The 13245-nt window shown below is 44.2% G+C and overlaps 1 long non-coding RNA gene and 1 pseudogene across 2 annotated transcripts in view; both read right to left on the bottom strand.

Moving 5' to 3' along the window:
- Positions 1-13245, bottom strand: part of LOC105498216 (uncharacterized) — a 35442-nt gene that overhangs the window by 8794 nt on the left and 13403 nt on the right. The gene's annotated exons all lie outside the window — the stretch shown is intronic.
- On the bottom strand, positions 8332-10925 carry LOC139357094 (COMM domain-containing protein 6 pseudogene; annotated as a pseudogene).

Here is a 13245-nt window from a genome sequence, read left to right on the forward strand (position 1 = left end):
CGTGAACCCGGGAGGTGGAGCTTGCAGGGAGCCGAGATAGCGCCATTGCACTCCAGCCTGGGCAACAAGTGAGACTCCATCTCAAAAAAAAAAAAAAAAATTAGCCAGGCGTGTGCCTGTAATTCCAGCTACCTAGGAGGGTGAGGCAGGAGAATCGCTTGAACCAGGGAGGTGGAGGCTGCAGTGAGCTGAGATCACGCCACTGCACTCCAGCCTGGGCGACAGAGCCAGACTCCTTCTCAGAAAAAAAAAAAATTTCAACCAAGTGCAGTGGCTCATTCCTGTAATCCCAGCACTTTGAGAGGCCAAAGGGTCAATTGAGCCCAGAAGTTCACGATAAACCTGGGCAACATAGCAAGACCCCATCTTTACCAAAAAAAAAAATACATAAAGAAAACAGAAAAAAGTATTTTCACTGTTTTTTGTTTGTTTTAAGGGAGGAGACCACCCCTCATATTGTCTTATGCCCAATTTCTGCCTCCAAAGAAAGAAGAAGTAAAAACTAAAAGGCAGAAATGAAATCCACAGGCAGACAGCCCGGTGCCACACCCTGGGCCTGGTAGTTAAAGATCGACCCCTGACCTAATCCTTTCTGTTATCTATAGATTAGAGACATTGTACAGAAATGCACTGTGAAAATCCCTATCTTGTTTTGTTCCGATCTAATTAGCACCCCCAGTCACCTACCCTCTGCTTGCTCAATCAATCACGACCCTCTCACATGCACCCCCTTAGAGTTGTGAGCCCTTAAAAGGGACAGAAATTGCTTACTCGGGGAGCTCGGCTCTTGAGACAGAAGTCTTGCCATTGCCCCTGGCCTAATAAACCCCTTCCTTCTTTAACTAGGTGTCTGAGGAGTTTGTCTGCTGCTCCTCCTGCTACAGTTTGTTTGTTTTGTTCTGTTTTGAGACAGAGTTTCGTTCTTGTTATCCAGGCTGGAGCGCAATAGCACAATCTCAGCTCGCTGCAACCTCTGCCTCCCTGGTTCAAGGCCTCCCAAGTAGCTGGGATTACAGGAATGTGCCACCATGGCCAACTAATTTTGTATTTTTAGTAGAGGCAGCATTTTACCATGTTGGTTAGGCTGGTCTCGAACTCCTGACCTCAAGTGATCCACCCGCCTCAGCCTTCCAAAGTGCTGGGATTACAGGCATGAGCCACCGCGCCTGGCCTTCACTGGTTTTATAATTCTATGTCTAGTGGCTTCCATGGTTTCTGTTTGAATATCAGACATCTTTCTCATGTTGCCCATTTTCTCTATCTACTCTTTTTTTTTTTTTTTTTTTTTCCCCGAGACTGACTCTCCCTCTGTCACCCAGGCTGGAATGCAGTGGCAAGATCTCTGCTCACTACAACCTCCGCCTCCCAGGTTCAAGTGATTCTCCTGCCTCAGCCTCCAGAGTAGCTGAGATTGCAGGCACGCACCACCACACTAGGCTAATTTTTTATATTTTTGATAGAGACGGGGCTTCACCCTATTGGCCACGCTGGTCTTGAACTCCTTACCTCAAGTTGTCCACCCGCCTCGGCCTCAGAAAGTGCTGGGATTACAGGCGTGAGCCACCGCGCCTGGCCTATCCACTCTTAAGATTTAACATGGCCAGGCGCAGTGGCTCACGCCTGTAATCCCAGCACTTTGGGAGGCCGAGGCGGGCGGATCACGAGGTCAGGAAATTGAGACCATCCTGGCTAACATGGTGATACCCCGTCTCTACTAAAAAGACCAAAAAATTAGCCGGGCGTGGTGGCGGACGACGCCTGTAGTCCCAGCTACTTGGGAGGCTGAGGCAGGAGAATGGCGGTGAACCCGGGAGGCGGGGCTTGCAGTGAGCCGAGGTCGCGCCACTGCACTCCAGCCTAGGAAAAATTTAATCTTTGTCTTTGATTTTTAGTAATTTAACTATATAAAAAACCAAGATGTGATTTTCTTTGTATTTGTCCTCATACAGGAGGTAGAAATAAATTATTTATTTATCACCATTTATAAATAAATTATTTATTTGTCACCAGAGTCCTCAACAGAGCTTCCCTTCTAACAAAAAGCAGCCCCCCAAATTATTTTTTTTTTCTAACAAAGAGCAGCTTGAAAAATCGAACTGCAAACATAGATAAGTAAGCTGGAAGCTTGCACAGGTGAATGCCAGCAACTGTGCCAATAGAAAAGGGCTACCTGGGGACCAGGCATATCCAAAATGGAGGTTCCATCTTCCCTTTATTTGCTACCACGTTTACAGTTAAGGAATGGGCAACACGGTGCAGCTCAGGCAGAAGACTCCCTTGCGTAATATAAGATTAGGATACGGGCAGCCAGAAATTCGCGCCTATGCAAATGACACCTGGTCTGACCAGTTTTTTGCGCACTATGCAAATAGCACACCTGGTCCAACCAATCTTTCCCGCCCTATGTAAATCAGACACCGCCTCCACACCAGGCATCTATAATACCCCCTGCATTTCACTGTGGATCTGACAATCCGTTTCTCCGCGACCCCTCTCTGCAGTAGAAGGCTCCTTCTTTCACTTATTAAACTTTCTTTTTTTTTTTTTTTTTTGTTTTTTGAGACGGAGTCTCGCTCTGTCGCCCAGGCTGGAGTGCAGTGGCGCGATCTCGGCTCACTGCAAGCTCCGCCTCCCGGGTTCACGCCATTCTCCTGCCTCAGCCTCCCGAGTAGCTGGGACTACAGGCGCCCACAACCGCGCCCGGCTAATTTTTTGTATTTTTAGTAGAGACGGGGTTTCACCGTGGTCTCGATCTCCTGACCTTGTGATCCGCCCGCCTCGGCCTCCCAAAGTGCTGGGATTACAGGCGTGAGCCACCGCGCCCGGCACACTTATTAAACTTTCGCTCTTAACCTCACTCTTTGTGCCTCCGCAACCTTAATTCCCTTGGCCCTGAGACAACGAACCTCCGGTATCACCCCAGACAATCAAGCCGTTTCAGTCCGGCATGGAATTTGCTGAACTCCTTGAATCTGAAGATGCAGTCATTCACCAGTTTTAGAAAGTTCTCAGCCATTATCTCTTCAAATGTTGCTTCCGCATATTATCTTTCTTCTCTCCTGCTGGGACCAATCACACATCTCTGTTATGTCCTATTCTCTTCCATTTTTTGCATGTGTGTGTGCTTCAGTATGGGTATTTTCTATTGATCTTTCTTTCTCTCTCTCTCCTTTTTTTTTTTTTTTTTTTTTTTTTTTTTTTTTTGAGACGGAGTCTCACTCTATTAGGCTGGAGTGCAGGGGCGCGATCTCGGCTCACTGCAATCTCCGCCTCCCGGATTCAAGCAATTTTCATGCTTCAGGGTACCAAGTAGCTGGGACTACAGGTGCGCGCCACCACGCCCGGCTAATTTTCGTATTTTTAGTAGAGACGGGGTTTCACCATGTTGGCGAGGATGGTCTCAATCTCTTGACCTCGTGATCCGCCCGCCTCGACCTCCCAAAGCGCTGGGATTACAGGCGTGAGCCACTGCGCCCAGCTTCTTTCTTTATTTCTGTATTGAAGCCAGAGTCTCGCTCGTTGCCCAGGCTGGAGTGCAATGATGTGATCTTGGCTCACGGCAAGATCACCTCCGCCTCCCGGGTTCAAGTGATTCTCCTGCCTGAGCCTCTGGAGTAGCTGGGATTACAGGCATGCACTACCATGCCCAGTTAATTTTGTATTTTAGTGGAGACGGAGTTTCACCATGTTGGTCAGGTCGGTCTCAAACTCCTGACCTCAGGTGATTCACCACCTCGGCCTCCCAAAGTGCTGGGATTACAGGGATGAGCCACCGTGCCCAGTCTATTGATCTGTCTTTGAATTCACTAATCTTGTCTCCTGCTGTGTCCAATTTGCTGTTAAACCCACTCAGAGAGTTCTGTTCTAGAAGTTTACTTGTGCCTCTATTCCAATTCTCTGTTGAAATTTTCCCAACCAAATTGGCCGGGCGCGGTGGCTCAAGCCTGTAATCCCAGCACTTTGGGAGGCCGAGATGGGCGGATCACGAGGTCAGGAGATCGAGACCATCCTGGCTAACACGGTGAAACCCCGTCTCTACTAAGAAATACAAAAAATAGCCGGGCGAGGTGGCAGCGCCTGTAGTCCCAGCTACTCGGGAGGCTGAGGCCGGAGAATGGCGTAAACCCGGGAGGCGGAGCTTGCAGTGAGCTGAGATCCGGCCACTGCACTCCAGCCTGGGCTACAGAGCCAGACTCCGTCTCAAAAAAAAAAAAAAAGAAATTCTTATCTACTTTCCATCTTTTCCTCTGTTTTTTAAAAAATAAAATTGTGATTATTTTAAAGTTCTTGCCTGTGATCTTAAACAATTGGATTATATTTGTTTCTGCTTCTACTGTTTGCTTTTTTCTCTTGACTATTGGTCACATTTTCCTTTGTCTTCACATGTCTCCTGATTTTTATTGTATGCTGAACATTGTGTATAAAATAACTACAGAGGCCAGGCTGGTGGCTCACACCTGTAATCCCAGCACTTTGGGAGGCCAAGGTGGGCGGATCATTTAAGGTCAGGAGTTCAAGACCAGCCTGGCCAACATGGTGAAACTCCATCTCTACTAAAAATACAAAAATTAGCTGGGCATGGTGTCGTGTGCCTGTAATCCCAGCTATTCAGGAGGCTGAAGCAGGAGAATCACTTGAACCTCAGAGATGGAGGTTGCAGTGAGCCAAGATCATGCCCCTGCACTCCAGCCTGGGCGACAAAGTGAGACTCTGTCTCATAACAAACAAACTATATATATATATACACACACACACACACACACACACACACACACACAGAGAGAGAGAGAGAGAGAGAGAGAGAGAGAGAGAATATTATATATATATAGAGAGAGAGAGACTGAATTTGATGTTTTCTTCCAGAGCGATTTCCTTTTTCTCTGTCAGGCAAAGAGGATAAAAGTTGGTATACTCAATCCACTTAGAATTAATCTGGGTTATGGATAGGTGCAACTTTAGTCAGATTCAGTCCAGCTGTTAATATCAGTAGTCTCAAAAGTAAAATCTGACATGTATTTATTGCTGACCACTCCTTTTGGCAATCTGTCTCCCAAGTACTGAGAGATTACAAGGGATCTCATTTTGCCTTTTCAGCTCAGCGCCAAGCATTTCCATGCTAGCCCAGTTATCAACAAATGTGTGAGAGGAAACAGCCATTCGTTTGATGCTCCATTACATTCCCATCTGTCAAACCCACTGTCATGGCCATCAAAAGTTCTACTGATTTCTCCTTCCTTCAGTAGAATGATATCTGATGTGGGAAAAAGAAAGAGAGATCAGACTGTTACTATGTCTAAGTAGAAAGAAGTAGACATAGAGACTCCATTTTGTTCTGTACTAAGAGAAATTCTTCTGCCTTGAGATGTAACCCTAGCCCCAACCCTGTGCTTGCAGAGACATGTGCTGTGTTGACTCAAGGTTTAATGGATTTAGGGCTGTGCAGGATGTGCTTTGTTTAAAAAGTGCTTGAAGGCAGTATGCTTGGTAAACGGCATCACTATTCTCTAATGTCGAATACCCAGGGACACAAAACACTGCAGAAGGCAGGAGGGACCTCTGCCTAGGAAAGTCAGGTATTGTATTGTCCAAGCTTTCTCCCCATGTGATAGCCTGAGATATGGCCTCGTGGGAAGGGAAAGACCCATAAAGGGTCTGTGCTGCGGAGGATTAGTAAAAGAAAAAGCCCTCTTTGCAGTTGAGATAGGAGGAAAACATCGTCTCCTGCTCGTCCCTGGGAATGGAATGTCTCGGTGTAAAACCTGATCATACATTCTATTTACTGCGATAGGAAAAAACCGCCTTATGGCTGGAGGTGAGACACGCTGGCAGCAATACTGCTCCTTAATGCACCGAGATACTTGTGTAAAGTCAAACATAAATCTGGCCTATGTGCACATCAAGGCACAGCACCTTTCCTTAAACTTATTTATGACACACAGATCTTTGCTCACATGTTTACCTGCTGACCCTCTCCCCACCATTACCCTATAGACCTGCCACATCCCCCTCTCCAAGATGGTAGAGATAGTGATCAATAAATACTGAGGGAACTCAGAGACCAGTGCTGGCACGGGTCCTCCGTATGCTGAGCACTGGTCCCCTGGGCCCACTTTTCTTTCTCTATACTTTGTCTCTGTGTCTTATTTCTTTTCTCAGTCTCTCGCCCACCTGACAGAAACACCCACAGGTTGTGGAGGGGCTGGCCACCCCTTCAATCTGATCCTCATCTCAGACCCAGATGCAGCAAATTACCCAAGGAAAGAGAATAGCCAACAATCTCAGTTTACCTAATTAGTACTATTCCCTGTCTATAATTGTAGTTCATCTTGTTATTTTTGTTTTGCAGTTATTCGATAACTTTTAGAAATGTTATATTTATAGTTTATGGTATTATATAAACTATATATGGTTTACATATTGTATTTCCATTAAAGTATTATATTTAAAAGTGTTATATTTTTCCCGTTGTAGTTGGCAAGATGGCCTGCCACTTCCTACAACAATCAACTCTGAAGCAGAGGCATTTTATTCATTATTTAAGTAAATAATAGATGCACATGTTATAAAATTTAAAAGGGCAGACAGTAAAATGTAAGCTTCCCTAACAACATTTTCTAGATCCACTCAGTTATCCCCAGAGGTAATTAACTGTTCCTGGCATATTCGTCATCCTTTTCGATATATGTAGGTATGAATGTATATACAAGATAATTCCTCCTTTGAGGGCATATTTATGTTTTTCCTGCATTGAAAAACTTATTGGCCGTGTGCGGTTGCTCACGCTGGTAATCCCAGCACTTCGGGAGGCTGAGGCGGGCAGATCACGAGGTCAGGAGTTCAAGGCCAGCCTGGCCAATATGGTGAAACCCCGTCGCTACTAAAAAAATACAAAAAAAAAAAAAAAACCTTATTGGCCAGGAGCAGTGACTCAGGCCTGTAATCCCAACATTTTGGGAGGCCGAGGTGGGTGGATCACTTGAGGTCAGGAGTTAAAGACCAGCCTGGCCAACATGGTGAAACCCCATCTCTACTAAAAATACAAAAAGTTAGCCCAGCGTGGTGGCACATGCCTGTAATCCCAGCTACTCAGGAGACTCAGACAGGAGAATCATTTGAACCCAGGAAGCAGAGGTTGCAGTGAGCCGAGATGGTACCATTGCACTTCACTATAGGGGACAGAGCAAGACTTTGTCTCAAACAAACAAACAAAATGGCATATTTTTCTTTCTTTTTTTTTTTTTTTTTTTTTTTTTGAGAAGGATTCTCGCTCTGTTGCCCAGGCTGGAGTGCAGGGGCACAATCTCGGCTCACTGCAACCTTCACCTCCAGGGTTCAAGCGATTCTCCTGCCTCAGACTCCTGAGTAGCTGGGACTACAGCCATGTGCCACCACGCCTGGCTAATTTTTTTGTATTTTTTCGTAGAGATAGAGTTTCACTATGTTGGCCAGGCTGGTCTCGAACTCCTGACCTCAACTGATCCACTTGCCTTGGCCTCCCAAAGTGCTGGGATTATAGGCGTGAGCCACCATGCCCGGCCAAAATACATGTTTTTCTTGAGTTGTCTTTGTCTCATGGATTTGTAAGAGTAGTTTCCATATTATGTTGCGAATATCTTCACCCCAGTCAGTCCTCTTCTATTTCTCCCAAAAGGTATTGTATACTTTCACTTTGCCTTCCTCTTATCACTCACAGGCACACAAAATTGATTCAATCATCTCCCTCAGTTTATTGCACTTAATTAATTTATTTATTTATTTATTATTTATTTTGAGATGGAGTCTCTGTCACCCAGGCTGGAGTGTAATAGCACAATCTCGGCTCACTGCAACCTCCGCTTCCCAGGTTCAAGCGATTCTCCTGCCTCGGCCTTCTGAGTAGCAGGGACTACAGGCATGCACCCTCATGCCCGGCTAATTTTTGTATTTTTAGTAGAGACAGGATTTTGCCATGTTGGCCAGGCTGGTCTCGAACTCCTGACCTCAAGTGATCCACCCATCTGAGCCTCCCAAAGTGCTGGGATTACAGGCATGAGCCACCCTGTCCAGCCCTATTGCACATTATAATCACTGATTGGGTAAGATCCCTGTTCTGTTATAGTTTTTCATTATTTTCTCCTCATCTCCCATTCTTAACACCAATTCCTCTCCCCTAAAATGCATTCAGTTTTGTATATTTAGTCTGTTTTTTAAATATACGTATTATTTCTAAAAATATTAGGCCAGGCACAGTGGCTCACGCCTGTAATCCCAGCACTTTGGGAGGCCCAGGCAGGTGGATCACCTGAGGTCAGGAGTTCAACACCAGCCCGGCCAACATGGTGAAACCCCGTCTCTACAAAAATACAAAAAAATTAGCTGGGCATGATGGCGGGTGCCTGTAATCCCAGCCTACTCAGGAGGTTGAGGTGGGAGTATCGCTTGAACCAGGAGTGGGAGGTTGCAGTAAGCTGAGATCGCACCACTGTACTCCAGTCTGGGTGACAGACAGAGACTCCATCTCAAAAAAAAAAAAAAAAAATTTAACCTGGAGATATAAAAGGTATCAGTGTTTGTGTATGTGAGAGTGTGTTTATTTAACAAAATGCAATATTGTGTATTTGCAGAAATGGGTTTCTGCTATGAATTTTATGCTGTTTCCTACTCCCTTTTCACTGTTTTTGTGAAAATAGGTATTTTTACTCTTTCTGTTTTGCATCAGTAAACCAAGCCTAAGTAAATCTATGCATTAGTGATGGACATCTGGACTGCCTCCGATTCTCACCATCACACACAGTCCTGTCATGAATATTCTGATACATGTCTCCTTATAGACCTAGGTGCTAGTTTCTCTTAGGTATATAGTTAGAAGGACTGCTGAATCTTAAAGCATACGGTTACTTAAATACTTCCAGGTTGCTTCCCAATGTGCTGTACCTGTTTCACATCAGCTGTACCTGTTTCCCATTTGCCTATGTTTTATTTTATTTTATTTTATTTTATTTTTTTGAGACAGAGTCTCGCTCTGTCACCTAGGCTGGAATGCAGTGGCATGATCTCGGCTCACTGCAGCCTCCGCCTCCCAGGTTCAAGCGACTCTTCTGCCTCAGCCTCCCGAGTAGGTGGGGTTACAGGCACGCACCACCATGCCTGGCTGATTTTTGTATTTCTACTAGAGATGGGATTTCACCATGTTCATGAAGCTGGTCTCAAACTCCTGACCTCATGTGATCCACCTGCCTTGGCCTCCCAAAGTGCTGGGATTACATGCATGAGTCACTGTGCCTGGCCTCTCATTTGCCTATATGTTACCCAAGACATAACTTTCTAATGTTTACCAAAGATATAAATTGGTATCTCGCCATTTTATTTGCACTTCTCTGGTTACTAGTGAGGTTCATCATGTCTTCATATTTTTAGCTACTTAGCTTTCCCCTTCTTAAGTTGGACTATTCATATTCTTTACCCATTTTTTTCTATTAGGTATTTTTTTTTCTTTCTAATTTCAAAAGTTCCTTGTATATTCTAGAATCTAGTTATAAGTCCCTTGTTTGTTTTAGATATCATACCTTCTCCTTGTTATTATCTCTTAACTTTGTTCATGATGTGCGTCATTGAAGACTTTCATATCGAGTTGCTCAGATTCATCCATTTATTTTTCCTCTTTGCTGTAAGGTTTTACAATCTTCTATTTTAAAAATTCTTTCCCACCTCAAGGTAACAAAAATGTTATTCTGAATTTTTGTCTATTAGCTTCATGGTTTCATCTTTGACTTTTTGGTATCTTATCTGTTGGAAATTTGTAACTGTGTGAGTTATAATCCAATTTTATTTTTCCAACATACTGTAAGTCAGTTTTCTCAAGATTACCCACTAAACAACTCATTAATTCAAATACCATATCATATATGAAATTTCCATTCACACTCAGGTCTGTTTCTGGATTCTGTATTCTGTTCCATTGGGTACTTATTTATTCTTGTGTCAGTGCTACACAGTTTTTAAAAATTACTATGGCTATTATCTTTTTTTTTTTTAAATAGAGATGAGGGTATCACCATGTTTGTTGCCCAGGCTGGTCTCAAACGCCTGAGCTCAAGCGATCCAACCACCCTCCCAAAGTGCCGGGATTGCAGGCATGAGCCAATGAGCCTGGCCGCTATTATCTTTTTTTTTGGGGGGGGTCTAAATTTTTAAAATTATTTTTAAAAATGGAAAAGCAGCTGGACGTGGTGGCTCCTGTCTGTAATCTAGCACTTTGAGAGGCCGAAGCGGGTGGATCACCTGAGGTCAGGAGTTCGAGACCAGTCTGGCCAACCTGGTGAAACCCCATCTCTGCTAAAAATACAAAAATTAGTGGTGTGTGGTGGCGGGCACCTGTAATCCCAGCTGCTCAGGAGGTTGAGGCAGGAGAATCGCTTGAACCCGGGAGGCAGAGTTTGCAGTGAGCCAAGATCCCGCCACTGCACTCCAGCCTGGGCAACAAAGAGAAAAACTCCATCTCAAAAAAAAGAAAAAAAAAAACAAAAGTGCAATTTTCATTCAATAAATATTTCATTCTTATGCAGTTTTGTTGCAGAAAGTGAAATCCATGACTTTAGAATGATAGTAATTTATCTACCAAATAATCCATTTCACATAGCTTCAATAGCTGCAGCAATCTCCTTGAATTGTCTGTCGAAATTCTGAAACTGTGGAACTGTCATTTCAAAGGACTTGGTCTTTACTTGGCCTGAATGATCTGCCACTTTTAGCATCACTGCAACATAAGGATACTTAAGAGATCTGCAACTGTCACAGCTCGCAGCCAAACCCAGTTTCCATTGAAAATCTACAAACTCTGGCCAGGCGTGGTGGCTCAGGCCTGTAATCACAGCACTTTGGGAGGCTGAGGTGCGTGGATCACCTGAGGTCAGGAGTTTAGACCAGGCTGACCAACATGGTGAAACACCATCTCTACTAAAAATACAAAATTAGCCCGGCGTGGGGGCACATACCTGTAGTCCCAGGTACTTGGGAAGCTGAGGCAGGAGAATCACTTGAACCCAGGAGGCGGAGGTTGCAGTGAGCCGAGATCATGCTAAGGAAGGAGACCACTACTACTCCTGCTGTCCTCCTACCCCCACCTTGCTTAGTTCACAAGACAGGAGGAAAGAGAGAAAGCAAAAAGTTGGGGAAAAAAACAAAAAACAAACAAACAAAAAAAGTAAGATAAATAGCCAGACAACCTTGACACCACCACCCGGCCCTAGTAGTTGAAAAAAAAGTGATAATAATAACATTAACCCCTGACCTAAACTACTTGTGTCATCTGTAAATTCCAAACACTGTATGAAAAAAGCATTGTAAAACATTTTGTTCTGTTAGCTGATGCATGTAGCCCCCAGTCACGTTTCTCACACTTGCTCATTTATCACGACCCTTTCACGTGGACCCGTTAAAGTTGTAAGCCTTTAAAAAGGTCAAGAGCTGGCCGGGGGTTGTGGCTCACGTCTGTAATCCCAGCACTTTGGGAGGCTGAGGCGGGTGGATGACGAGGTCAGGAAATCGAGACCATCCTGGCTAACATGGTGAAACCCTGTCTCCACTAAAAATACAAAAATAATTAGCTGGGCGTGGTGGCAGGTGTCTGTAGTCCCAGCTACTTAGGAGGCTGAGGCAGGAGAATGGCGTGAACCCGGGAGGCGGAGCTTGCAGTGAGCTGAGATGCGCCACTGCACTCTAGCCTGGGCAACAGAGCCAGACTCCGTCTCAAAAAAAAAAAAAAAAAAAGGTCAAGAGTTTCTTTTTCGGGGAGCTCGGCTCTTAAGACGCAAGTCGGCCTACACTCCCAGCCAAATAAACCACTTCCTTCTTTAATCTGGTATCTGAGGAGTTTTGTCTTCGGCTGGTCATGCTACAGTGCCACTGGACTCCAGCCTGGCAACAAAGAGGGAAACTCCATCTCAAAAAAAAGAAAATAAAATCTACAAGCTAGTTGGTGACCTCAGACTTAGCATCCAGTGGCAGCTCACTGGACTTCTCTACGGGAGGTGTCTGGAGCTGGCACCACGGACTGGAGCAAATGCTTCCCCCCTTCCCCCAGTTATCAGTTACAATGAGTCTCCTTATTCTCTTTTGTCAAAATTCCGTTGATTATCCATGGACTTATGCATTCATATAAATTTTACAATCGGTTGTCAAGTTATATAAGCCATTCTGTTGATATATTGACATCGCATGGGTCTTGCAGGAGAACATGGAGGAAATTCACATCTTTATAATACTAAATCACCTCATTTATAAATAAGGTAAATCTCTTCACTTAATTAGTTTTCAACTTGCCCTTGAATAATTTTAAGTGTTTCTCAATACAAAGGTTATGTGCATTTATTCTGTGGCTTGTTCTTAGAAGCATTATGATTTTATTCTATCATGAATGATATGTTATTTTCTCATATTTTCTAGGCGATTATTGCGGATGTGGTGGAAATTTCTGATTTTTTTAATGTTGATTTTGTAGCCAGCAATCTTAATGAACTGTTGTATTGTATTGTATTGTAATAGTTTACTAATTCCGCTTCATTTTCTATGTAGCTAATCAAAACAATTGTGCCTCTTTGAAAAACTATATAGCATCAAGGTTAAAAGGTGAAATATGGAAGTCATAAAAACTAGTTTCAAAACTGTAGTTAACTCCTCTACTTCCTTTCCAGATTACAAATTTAATGTCCAGTTTTCTTCCCTGAGACTAGACTCCTCTACTGAAGACTCATTTTATAACATTCCTTATCTTTCCATCATCACCACCCCATCTACACCACAAAGGAAGAAATCCTTTGCCCTATTGCCTTCTGCTGCCATAAAATTATATATTATAGGGTATCAGAGTCTTTTTGTTTTTGTTTATTGAGACAGAGTCTTGCTTTGTTACCCAAGCTGGAGTGCAGTGGCGCCATCTGGGCTCACTGCAACCTCTGCCTCCCAGGTTCAAGCAATTCTCATGCCTCAGCCTCCAAGTAGCTGGGATTACAGGTGCCTGCCACTACGCCCAGCTAATTTTTGTATTTTTAGTAGAGACAGCATTTCATCATGTTGCTCAGGCTGGTCTCGAACTCCTGACCTCAGGTGATCCACCCAGCTCAGCCTCCCAAAGTGCTGTGATTACAGGCATGAGCCACTGCGTCCGGCCTCAGAATCTCCAGAAGGAGGATGTGGTGGAAGATACCGAGCAATGGGATAGTAAAGAGTTGGGGACAGAGTTAAGTTTTATAAGGAATTAGGGATACC

Source organism: Macaca nemestrina, chromosome 1 (genome assembly GCF_043159975.1).
Source record: "Macaca nemestrina isolate mMacNem1 chromosome 1, mMacNem.hap1, whole genome shotgun sequence".
NCBI lineage: Eukaryota > Metazoa > Chordata > Mammalia > Primates > Cercopithecidae > Macaca > Macaca nemestrina.